General features: G+C 41.2%; 1 protein-coding gene across 14 annotated transcripts in view; it reads right to left on the minus strand.

Annotated features, from left to right (window-relative positions):
- The window catches only part of ADD3 (adducin 3), a 116,465-nt gene extending 104,642 nt beyond the window's left edge, over positions 1-11,823 (minus strand). For 2 of the 14 annotated variants that reach the window (XM_074373652.1, XM_074373653.1), the window contains exons 1-3: positions 9,439-9,742; positions 6,550-6,659; positions 5,522-5,634 (exon numbers count right to left, since the gene is read on the minus strand). The gene's annotated coding sequence lies outside the window, so the exon portion shown is untranslated. Of the gene's footprint in view, positions 1-5,521; positions 5,635-6,549; positions 6,660-9,015; positions 9,266-9,438; positions 9,743-11,578 lie in introns of those variants that run through there. The other 12 variants (XM_074373654.1, XM_074373655.1, XM_045506627.2 and 9 more) reach the window with 11 other exon arrangements.
- Positions 11,824-12,409: the final 586 nt, after the last annotated feature.

Here is a 12,409-nt window from a genome sequence, read left to right on the forward strand (position 1 = left end):
CATTTGGAACAAATTCTCTAAAATCCAAAACCAGATTGTTTATAAAAATTAAGAAATGATTATGTCTCATAATACCAACACCCCTTCTATCTATCCACACACTAGATTTTAAAATTATACAGACCCATCAACAAAACAATACTCTAGCATTCCACAAAGTAAAGGATGGACAAATTCAGATTTTAAAAATATGTACACCTCTTCCACAAAGGAGGCTTTACTTGTCCAATGTGGGAATGATGAGGATTTCTAAAGTCTTTTTGAAAGTACCAACCTTCCTAAGCATAACTCGCTTCAAAAACAGCAGTATAAGGTTATTTCTACAAACCAGTCATTTTCATGTGGGGTTCAGAGGGAGCATTTATTAAAATGTACATGACTTTCACCACCCCTATCACCACCCTCTCCCCCTACCCCTGCAATATTCTAACACATCTCCTAGGGAAGTGTGTCCTTGGCACTGCTACTGATAAAGAGTATGTTGTGCCTTACAGTGGGATGAGACTGTGAACCACTATTATAAACTATCTCCTGTAGTGCTATGGAAAAAGGGCTATTATTTCCTGGACAGTTATTTCTCACCAAAACCCTTTCCATGGTCTGCATCTAGTGAAATCCTACTGTGCCTTTCCAGGACCACCCTTGTTCCTCTTTCCTGAGGACCTTTTTCTGACCATTCCATCTATGGTGCTCTTTTCTCGAACAGATGACCTATGGCATTTGTTATCTGTACCTGTCATTTAGCACTCTTCAGACACTGGCAAGTAACATCTTTTGTACAGTTGTCTTAGTTGTTGCTGACTTTTTAAATGTCTGACAGCAAAGTGTCAGGATCCCAAAGAGTTACATAGTTGATATTCCTATGGGGATTTTTCTGGAATGTAAAGCGTAATGCTCTTACCTATTAACGGAAAAGAGTCAGAAGTCCTAAAAGAATGATTGGGTTTTAGAATACACAGCACAATCATCACTGTAATGTAATTTTAGAAGCTTCGGTTATACCAAAATAATGATTCCCAACCTTTTAAAGTAATAAAGATGACTTTTAAGGTCAAAATATGTTTTAAAAAACCAAACACATACTTAAATATTAGTCAGGTGTTTATCTCTTAATTGAAAATATATGCATTCAAAAGTAGAAGTACGTACGTGTGAGGTACGGTACTCATTTGGTCTACCAGAGCACACTTGCTGTGCACACAAGTTAAGGTTCCCCCAGGACCTCAGACTGGCACATGGTTGAATTTTACTGTGCTGTGAACATGGAACATTACTGCCACATCAAAAAGTACTACCACCTTTAAGTATTTAGGAGCAAGGATAATATAGAAAGACTAACAAATCCCCATCTACCCCCAACCCTGGCCTAAAAAAAAAAGAAACCGGCATAAAATCCTTCAGTAACTCAACCCTTCCTCTCAAGAAGTAGCGTATTTTAAGCAATGTGAAACAATTCACTTCTCTGTTTCAACAATAAACTTATCTTGTGGTTTTTAAGTTAGTGAATAATATAGCAAAAAGAACAAAGAAATGAACATGACAGACAAAGCCAAATAGCAAATATTTGAAAGTCCATCTCATATATGTTTCCTGATTCTAGTGAAATCTCAATCCTATCTACCCATTTCATCACCCTCTTAAAACAAACAAATGAAAACCACCAGTATTTCCTAGCGGACATAGAAATACCATTCTAATTTTGCTTCAAGTTTTTGAACACTCATCAATAAGAAAGAGCTTATAATAAATAGCAGTATAGCATAGTGTTTAAAGGAATTAGCCCTCAGCTCAAGTCTGGGCTCTAACCCTTATTAACTGTATGATCTTGGGCAAGTTACTTAACTTCAGATAATTGATGTAAAGTGCTTAACATGATCCTCGGCACATTTTAAGGGCGGATAAAAGTGGTCACTGATTAATTAAGTAATATATGTAATAGATATTTAACAACAAAGATATGCCTACCAATTTCATCATACCAATTTCAATGCTTCCTTTCAATTCCTTCTTGTCTCTGACGGGTCTATTCCAGGTATCATAAACCTCCACTACAGACCTACAACTGGTTCTACTATCTCCAGTTCTACCCATGGCTAACTGGCTACCATAGCCAGTTTCTGGAATTTACGGGAAATGAAACAAAACACAACACAGGAGGCTATTTGAGCAAGCCAAAACAACAAAATCCACTTTGAAACAGTGAACTCACTCAAGTAGGAGTCACTGCCTTAGAACCTGAGACAAGAAAAAGGCAAGAGAAAAAGAAAAAAAAAAAAAATCAAAATCCAAGTACTTTTAAAACCCTTACCTCCAGTTAAGAAAATAATTTGTTTGATGATTTGAAGGCCAAATTTTAAATAACATCATTGTTTGCAGGAGCCATCAATAACCAAAACTACTAATGAAACATGCTCATTAAAATAATTTTCTTTACCATTTTAACAATGATTTCACCATTGCTAGACTATTTTCCAATATAAAGTCTCAACAACTTCAAGTTTCTCCTTTCCCATGCATTCCAACAAGTGGTGAATTAGTTCTTCATCATGTGTTTAGGCCTCCTGCTGGGAAGCATAATTAAAATCAAGCAAGCAATAATTCCACTTGGTGCTAAGATCCTTTCAAATCCTTCAATGAAGTTGAGTCTGGTTTCTCCAGAAAACAGCTGAAAGTTTTGCAACAAAAACTTGGGGCTGCTCAACTTGATGCTGGCCATTCAGCAGATGGCACTCTTCTCCTTGAGCCTAAATTACACAAGTGCCAAGAAGCATGTTCTGTTACATTCAGGTATGACACAAAGCAGGGAGTCTCTTTTCAAAGAACTTTACTGGTCATCACAATCCCTCCAGAAACCCATTCGTCAAAAGCTGATGGTACAACCAGACACTTTAACAGCCTAGGGAAGTTCAGATTATAAAACATCAAACACAACATAAAATCACCTAACTCAAGTGATTACCAAGTAATCAGCTTCTCAGAGCCTTGTCTATGTTAAGAAGATGCCACAGCTCTTACTCAGGCACAAAATGTTCTTCCCCTGTTACATACATTCTGCTACAGAGGTGACAGCCTTTCAGTGGCTGGTGACCAAATCTTGTCTATTGAGTACTTCATTAGAGTTTTAATGATAGCAATATGTTTAGAGAATTATGATTGTGTAATTACCAACATTCACTAGGACCAATGAAAGCAGTATTACTTTCATATTACTTTTAACATTTTTGGGTTAAAAAATTCATATTCTTATTTTTGATGCCCACTTTAAAAGAATTCAACATTCTAATACAAATTACTGTAATTCAAGTTTTGGGGAAAAAAATGTTTAAAGTAATATGGATTTCTGATTCATTAGTGATATGTATTTTACTTTAATACCTAATGCTCCCAACTATTATATGATAAATAAGGTTTCTCACACTTCTGATTCAGAGATCTTTTTTTTATATAATTTAAAAAGCAGACAGTTGTGGAGCCAGATGGAAGGAAATTCTTTTTTAGTGCAACAGCCAAACTTTTCAGCAATCACAGGGGAATCACCCTAAAAATTCCACCTTTCTCTAGGAGAGATAAAACTCAGTCCTAGCAATAAAAGTCAAGGGAGAAAGGTGAGGTAAAAGGAACATTGTTTTAAAATTTTAAAAAGGGGGAAAAAAAAAAGCACTTGGAGTGGGTGTAAGAAGTAAGACCCATATATCAAATTCATTGCCAATTTCTTTCCCTGTCCACAGGCAACTGTGCCACTTAAGTCCATCCATAAACATGACTTGAGCTCTGACCATCACCCTTCCCCAACCACTTCCTTAGATATTAAAAGGCTGACCTTTTAATATCTTTTTAATATCTTTTTCTTACGTACCAAGAAGTCAAATGAGATTAGAAGTAACAATGCAGCTAACACTTGCTGGCTCTAATTTCTGAAGGATTAAAAGTAGAGCGTTTCTTAAAGGGTCCCTGGGGAGGCCTCGATCCCAAAATATACTTCTTTAGAAACACCAAATAAGCCTAATTACCTCCTCCATGAGGATACTGAATAAACCAATCTTTTTGCTATGGCATTTAGTCATTCTAGCAGATCAAAAAACGACAGGATGAGGGTATTGTATGGAAAAGGGAAAAGGAAATGCTGTCCTTGCACAGGATGAGCTGAGCCATTGTGGAAGAACTTCACAGAAACACTACTGATGGTGACAAATTAAAGGCATACACTAAGTCCCTAGGATACTGATAAAACTCAGCACTTCTCCAACCTGACTGCTTTCTACATTGTTGGAATTCCAGCTCCCCTAGCAGGCAACCAACAATAGCCGTGGGAGCTGAATTAAACAGGTTCCTGAACCTACACCAGCCTTCTCCTTTCCTCCTCCATTCAAGGTGAGCGCTTCCTTGGTGGGGGATGGGGGAGTGAAAAATTACAAGAATAAATTTAAAGGGGCATGAGAGTTAGAAAAAAGAATAAAGTAACAATTTTACGTATGTTACTTGGAGTTAGGTTTTCAAGTTTCTTGCCTTAATGTCTACTTACCTTAATCCACATTGTGAGCATTAAAAAATTTTAATTGTTTTTTTCATATATACAGCATGTTTTTTGAGAAACTGGATTTAAGAACTTATGTTGTTACTGTCCTTAAGTTTCTAAACAGTGTTTTTACCCCCTGGCCGGCTGGTTGTGGGAAATTTTTCATCTTATATAAGTCATGCATGCATGCAGCAGAAAAAGTGAGCTTCATAACCCAGGGTTCAAACTGTAGCCTTGTTTAAGGAGGGAGCAATCTTAAATGCTAGTTAATGTACTGCTATACACCAATATCCTCAGGCCCAGTTTGAGGCAATTTAAAACAAGAGGTTTCAAAGTTCATCTTATATCAGGGACTCTTACCATTTCCAATTAAGCTTTAACTAAAGCCAACTTTTAAAACAAGTAAATGTAAAGTATATGGTGGTGATACAGATCAGCCTGACATCAGGTAAAAAGCTCATTTAGATCTAAACTCATTATAAAGATACAACTTAGGTCAAAGCCTAAACATCTTTTATAGTAACATTTCAGCTTTGGCATAGGTAAAAACAAGTCTATACTATCTTACTAAGAAGGAAATTTATAGGAACGGTAAGCCTTTTAATAACAAATATGGGTTTCATTCATTTTATATCTTTTGGTGATCATGCGACTACTTTTTGGGTTATGCTAGACAATTCTGAAAGCCACATCCACTCTTTAAAGTAGGAGACTCTTTATTAAATTGTTCCTTCAATGAAGTAAATCATGTTCTAGAAACCTGAAAGAGATTATTAAGACAGCTTTTCAAAGATACTCCAAAAAACAGTTTAAAGAAACCAAAGACTGATTCTCATTATCCACGCTATCATCTAAGACTTTAGGATAAGTTAAACAGTACTTTCTTAACATTCAAGTATGTTTTCAACCGTGCAATTACTTTTAAACTTGATTTTGAGACTTACCCACATATAAGAGATCAACAGTAAAATACACATTAAATAAGCAAACAAAAACCCCACACACCTTTTTTCTCCAACACTTTCAGTTAATTTTCAGTTAAAGTTGTTGTTCCTTGCATACTGCTGGTGTTCAAATATTCATTGCATGAGTGCCAGGTGAATCATTTTTAACTTTACCTGAAAGGAAAAGCATTCCCCAAGTAGTATGATTACACACATGTGTATCCATAACTAGTTATTGCTAGAAGAAAAAAAGTAATTCCTCTATTATATATAAGAGATATACAAGGGATAACAGACTTGTCTTTCAAGCCATAGTCAATGAAAGACTCCTAAACTGTTTGATTTAAGGAGGATTCTTAATAGACACATCCCATTACAGTAAAAAAAATTGAGATTGTCTTGGGTTTTGGCAGAGAGAATTTAGTCATTAGCAGGATCTGAAAGACGTCATAACAATCTCATCTAGAAATACTACAGCATGGACCCCAAGATCAAACGATAAAGCTGTTAACATAGAAGACATGAAATAAAGTATTAGGGCATTCATTTTGAATCTCAATGACATGACACAGTCTATGACTGCTCAATTAATTTCAAATAGGGTATCTATGTTTAAAAGGGAAGAATAGTACTCCTGATGAAACACTTAAAATGTTCTCTATTCAAACTCTACATGTTTAATATATCCTAAGGAGTATGAAACAGCACTGAATATTAATTACAGCAAAAGAATTAGTGGTTATTGAGCGTGAGAAACAGATTAGTAACCTGTGTCTTCAATACAATTTGAGCTTTAATTCAATGTATGCTTGTTTTTAAACATTTTTTCTTAATATGGCCTTTCACTAAATTGTCAACAAAGGACATATTAGCTCTCTACAAGAGTAATTCTGAACATTACTTAAAACAGCTACTAATTTACGTTATAATTAACTTACTTGACCTATCAGCTACACTGGTGAAGCAGCAACACAGTTCCTTGAGGAATGTGAGTGACAAAGTATAAGGCACGAGCTACATACAGCTTTTCACTTAAGGCTAATTTTAGGAGGCAACTCAGGTGGAACTTCGAACAAACTTAAAATTCACCTCAGGTTGATATGGTGTTGGTAATCAGCTCAGGCTTACTAATTTAATGCAGAACCAGAATCTCTCCAAGGAGCCTGCTGGACCAGGTGGAGTCCTACATATCTGGCAAGCTTAAAAAACAAAAAAGACCTTAATCTTTAGAAATTAAGAAGATAACATACTATAGCCCAAATTCTAGCACCCTAGCTAAACATGTTATATGAAAAGAGAACCTTCTTCCAAAGTCAAAAGGTGATTCTACTTAATGCAGATTAATTACCACTCTTCAGATTTAAACTTAGTAGTGTTAATACAGGAAGGTGTACCTAAACAAAAGACATATACACACAGTAGTCTTGGAGATACTGTGAAGAACTTTCATTGATTTTTAAGTATTACCAGAAGGGTAACAGCAGCGGGGGCCACTAGTTACATGGGCTCACTCTCAAGCCAGGTTCTAGGTTCAGAACCAGCCTGTGCCACCTAGTAGCTGTACAAAATATTTAACCTCTCTCTGTCTCTGTTTAGTCATTGTGCTGTCATGAAGATTAAGTAAATTAAATCATATAAAACTCTGTGCCTGGCACAGAGGTAGAGCAAATAAATACTGGCTGTTACAAATTTTTGCGGAGCCTTCACCTACTGGGTTGCATGATATATGGCCTTCAAAAAAAAAGTCATTTTATATATTGATAATGATAAACAAAGCACTTACTGAGTACCAGAATATATTCTAAGCACTTTACTTACAACAATTCGTTTAAAGGTCTGATATTCTCATTTCCCAACATTTTACAAACCCAATCTGTCCACAGTTGGGTTTTTATGATTTTATGTGACTTTTTCCTTCAACAGAAATGCTTCTTACACATGATGATGTATATAAGTGCTGCCCAGTACAGCTAACCAACTACTTTGAGATACAAGAGATTAAAGAGCTAACAATCTGCATGGGCTTAAGTGTGACAAAAACACTCAAGACACGATCGATCTCCTTCAGCAGGCCTCACAACCTCAGAAACTGGGCCCCACCCTGTATTTAGGTTTTAGGATTGTGTGTAGGTGAGCAGATGCTATGCCCTCTTAGTCTCAAAAGACATTCTGGTTTCACAAAGACCAAACCACACTTTAAACATCATTGAGCAGTACTCACATTCATCCCAGTGTAACGTTACTGAAAAAGGGGTTAGAAATAACAAAGAGTACATTATTATTTTCTCATTTATTTTCAGAATGTAAAACATTCTGAAAATACAATTCTATCATGCAAAATATTTTCCAGATGTATAATCACCTATGTCATATGTCAAATGTCTCCCAACAAACATTTCCTTATATCATACATGGAACAAGCTGCCACATATTGAATGCCTCATAACCAACTGTTTCAAGAACTCTTAATTACGCTTAACATTCAAAATAGATACACCAATTTTTTTCTTTAAAAGCAACTATTATAACATGCCAGCACCTGAAGTCAATTTTAAGACTTTTAAGAGCACAGACTGAATTCTGGAAAGATGGAGAGTTAAATGTAGCAAAAGTGGCTTTTTGGGGGGGGGTCTTCCCTCTGCAAAGTTAATCTGCGCAATTTGAGCACAAGAAAATGAGTGAGTTACAGTGCAATTACAATGCAATTGAGATTTAGCTATAAAAACTTTATACACATGTTCCAAAAGTAATTTAACCCTATAAATGAATCGGCCCCACATCTTAATAACACATTTTTTAAAATAGTCAAATATCTTACTTAAAAACGACAAATTATACCGTACTCTTATTATACTCTTTTTAACAGTCTCAGTAGAAGTCTTCTAAAGCCAAAATTAGGATGTACTCAGCATGATGTAGATGCACTCTATTCCAAGGAAAGCAACCATTTCACACCGCTAAATCTAAAATGTCGTATAACTTAACATAAAAGCGCACACACGTTTATGTAGTTGGCACTTACCCCCCAAATCTTATAAACTCCTTCACCAAACATGCACATAATCCCCACTCAAAGCCTCCTGGTTGAGTTAAATTCCATTTCTCTCCATACCACTCTAGCAGGTCAGTTGCAACAGCACATGTGCCAAAGAAATTGGTGGTTTTACTCACGCTCCCATTTTAAACGGGCGCCTACTTGCGATTAAAACTCTGCAAGTTTACCTGAGGCCATTCTTGCCATTTTAATAGAGGCCTAGCTTATTCTGTCTCTGTGGTCTTGCCTCAGCTGTAATAGCATACCTCCAAAGAGGCTGGACGTGCCCCCAAGCACCAGCAAAGCCGACCAGCTGCCAACCCTGCTCGTCACCCCGGGCAGGAAGCGCAACCTAACGTGTATACGTTTGTAGGGGTAGGGTGGGTGGGTGTTTGTGTGGGTGTGTGTTGAGGGGGATGGGGACGCAGAATACAAGAGGAACGTTTGGTTGAACGCTTTCGACTTGTAACCAAAGTTTTTTAAATGAGGAAAACAAAACAAACCAATACTCCATCCCTTACCTCCACCTTTTCCATGCGCGGGAACCTCCCACCCTCCTGGAGAGCACCTTCAGAGCTTAAGGTCTCCGGGTCACCGAAGCTTCAGCTAGTTCTTGATTTTTAGAATTCCCCACCGCCCGGGGGAAACCAAAAAACGCCCGAAAGAACTGGGCCCACTCCATGGCGCCCCGAGATCCTCCCCTGCAGGTCCACCCGCCTCCAACCAGCCCAAGGCTCCCATTCCCGCCCCTCGGACGGAGGGGGGGGTCACCTGAGGCCGCAGGAGCAGCCAATAGGAAGTCCCCTCCGCCCCACGAGCCTTCGCGTATCCCACCCCCGCGCGACCCCCTGGAAGGGTCCCCGAAGCCCAGCCTGCGCGGGCGCCCGCCGTCCCCACCGCGAGGAGAGACGGAAAGGCGACGCCTTCTCTCCCCTCAGGATTACCTCGCAGGCGCGCAGCCGGCTTTGTGCTTCCCTCCCTCCTTCTCCGCGGCCGCTGGCACTGCAGCGGCCGCGCGATCCTCCGCCGCTGCCTCTTAAACGCCGCACGGCTCCAGAGGGGAGGGCCGAAGGGGAGGGGGCGTGAGGAGGGAGGGACCTGGGCGCCGAGCCCTGTGAAGCAGGAAGCGGCGACACCTGGGTCGCGATGCCTCTAGCTCTAGCTCTGTTTTTAAAATGATAATTTAACCCCCCCTTCTTTCCCTCCCGCCCCTCGCCCCAGCGACCGTTACGGGCAGGCGGCTGGCGCTCTGGCGCGACTGGCCGAGCGCCCCCTGAGCGTCCCCTGGCCCCGCCCCCAAGGCTCCGCCTTTAGGTACCCAAGCGCCCCTGGCTCCACCCCCACAGGCCAGCCCCTCGCAGCCCCTGAGCGCCCCTGGTCCCGCCCCTCGGGCCCCCGAGCGTCCCGGCCCCGCCCCTCGGAATCACCGGACGTTCCTGGCCCCGCCTCCTCAAGGCCCCGCCCCTAGTGGTCCCTCGCGCCCCTCCAGAGCTTTGGTCCCGCCCTTTGCGGCCCCCTCCGCGCCCGCGAGCACTAAGTCTCTGAAGCCGCAGCCCCCACGGCCTACTGGCCCGGCCTCTTGGGAGGGCCTGGCGCGGGGAAACCGCTTGGCATCTCTTGCACGTCCTCCTCCAGCTATGCAGCTTCGATCCGCGGCGTCCCCAGAGGGTCGGAGGAGTAAACGACCCTGACGGAAACCAGTCTACAAGAGGAAGGAGGGGCGCGTCGGAAATGTCCCCGCCCTAACCTGAGAGAGTCCCCTCGCCCCGAGGCTGAGCCACGGCTTTCAGAGTCAGCCTCTGCCGCCCACTGGCTGCTGGGTCTTCAGCGGGAGGCCACTGCTAAGGTTCAACCTCTGCTCGCACCCACAGTGAGGGGCCTGGGTATTCTCAGCATAGTTGCCTGTGGGGGCGCCTCCTCCTCCCCACTTCCACAGAGGGGCGCGTTAGGGGCTCTCTCTATCCTGCTCTACTGGCACCCATCGAGGGTCTTCACTTTGGCCCCTGGCCTTAAGACCTTATGAGAGCTGACCTTTTGGCTGTGAAAAGTCAAGGTACCGACAGCCTTCAAAATGAAATCGGGGCCGGGTAAACTTTGCAACACATAATTGCAGGAATGTGGATCCATCCACAGGTGACACTGGGCCGCCCACCCTCGCCACCAAGACATGACCTACTCTAGAAATAGACCTCCCAGTAACGCACACCTTTCTCTGCTACCCAAGACTTGCACATGCCTCCCGCATATATGTCTCGTATGGACATGAACCCACTCCCAAGCACACCCCTCTGAGCGCCATTCTGGTTATTCATGGTCCCTTGGGTCAACCCCACCCTAACACACCAAACAAACTTCACTCTCCACCCTTATCTTCCTTCGTTTCCAAGGCACTGGCGACAGTCCACTTCATTTCCTTCCTCCTCTGCAGACTCTTCTCTTCCCCCTCAAATACTTCACGCCATCCCCCTCACTCTCGTCCCCTCCCTCTTCTTTAAAAATGTGCTAATTAAAATGTAGTTTCCTCTTCCCACATATGAAGTGTGGAAAATGAATCTTGTCTTGGCATAAACTGTGATTCATTTATCCCCGTTTTCTCTCTCCACTGGACTAAAGCTAGAGAAATTTTAGTCTACCACCATCTCCCATATGCTTAAAATCTAACCATGCCTTATGATTTTTAAATACCCCAAAAGGATGGTAGGGAAGGCTTCCTGGCTTTGGGGAGAAAATATTTAGAAAATGCCCGGCCTGTCATTTTATTTGGCATTTTGAAATATCTGCAGTATTTGAAAGAAATATTGGGAGTGGCTGGATGTTTTCTTGCATTTAAAAAGCAAAAAATGAAAAGCTTGGCATGCATCAAGGTTAGCCCTTTTTATGAATAGCCCCCCGAAAGTATGTTAAGGGCACATACCAGACAATAGTCTCCACTGTACAGGGCATTTGCCAGTCACAAATCTAGACCCCCTTCAAAGGAAGACAAATTAACATAACCCATTTTAAACTATGTCTGACGAGCAACCCTTTCCATCAACACTCCCTTTGCCACAGTTTCTAGACAAAATGGATAAAAGATTTGCTTACCCACTGAAGATTCAAGGCTTTCAGGTGCCCAGGGTAGTAGGCGTGTGTGTCTTCTAGGTGTGGATTCTGCAGTGCTGCACAGAAACCCACTGCAGCCTCAGACCGGCGGCGGCTGCAGCGGCGGCGGCAGCAGCAGCGGCGGCGGCGGCGGCGGCAACAGCAGCTTTTTCCAATGCTGAGTAGTAAAGTGTGTGACTTTCGTAGAGACTCCACAATTACCATTAGGAGCTTGCTTATAAGAGAGGAGGCGGAATCTCTCTTAAAGGGATGGGTTTTGTTTTTCCTCCCCACTATTGCTTCATAAGAGGCAGAAAGGGTGGAAGCAGGGAGTTTTTTTGGTCTGAGTAAGGCAGTACAGCTGTGGGAGGTCAAGGTTAAAATTAACTGGGTGATCAAGGGACCAATTTAGTGTGAGTCAATGAAATGCTGGAAGCATTAGTTTTAAAGAGCCCTGCTAACTTCCAATACTGGGGTCCATGGCAAAAATAAAGGGGTGTGCCTTGAAACTGACTAGTATTTTGTGTTAATATTTAATTTCCAAGCATTGCGCTAAAATGGTAACTTTATAACGAGAGGTTATTTGTATTTAATACAAGAATGTGAAAAGAATCATAAAACTCATTTATGTGATTGGGAGCAATGGAGTGAAGTCTTACTAACACTTATAAGCGTATCTGGAATTTCAGTGAATATTAATATTAGAAAATATATTATTGTAAATCAACTATACTTCAATAAAAAAGAAAGTATATTATTGACAGGGATCAATGCATACTTATAAAAATCACAATATTATTTATCGAAAAGTGTAAAAATTTAACATATAAAATA

This window comes from Camelus bactrianus, chromosome 11 (assembly GCF_048773025.1).
Source record: "Camelus bactrianus isolate YW-2024 breed Bactrian camel chromosome 11, ASM4877302v1, whole genome shotgun sequence".
Classification (NCBI taxonomy): domain Eukaryota; kingdom Metazoa; phylum Chordata; class Mammalia; order Artiodactyla; family Camelidae; genus Camelus; species Camelus bactrianus.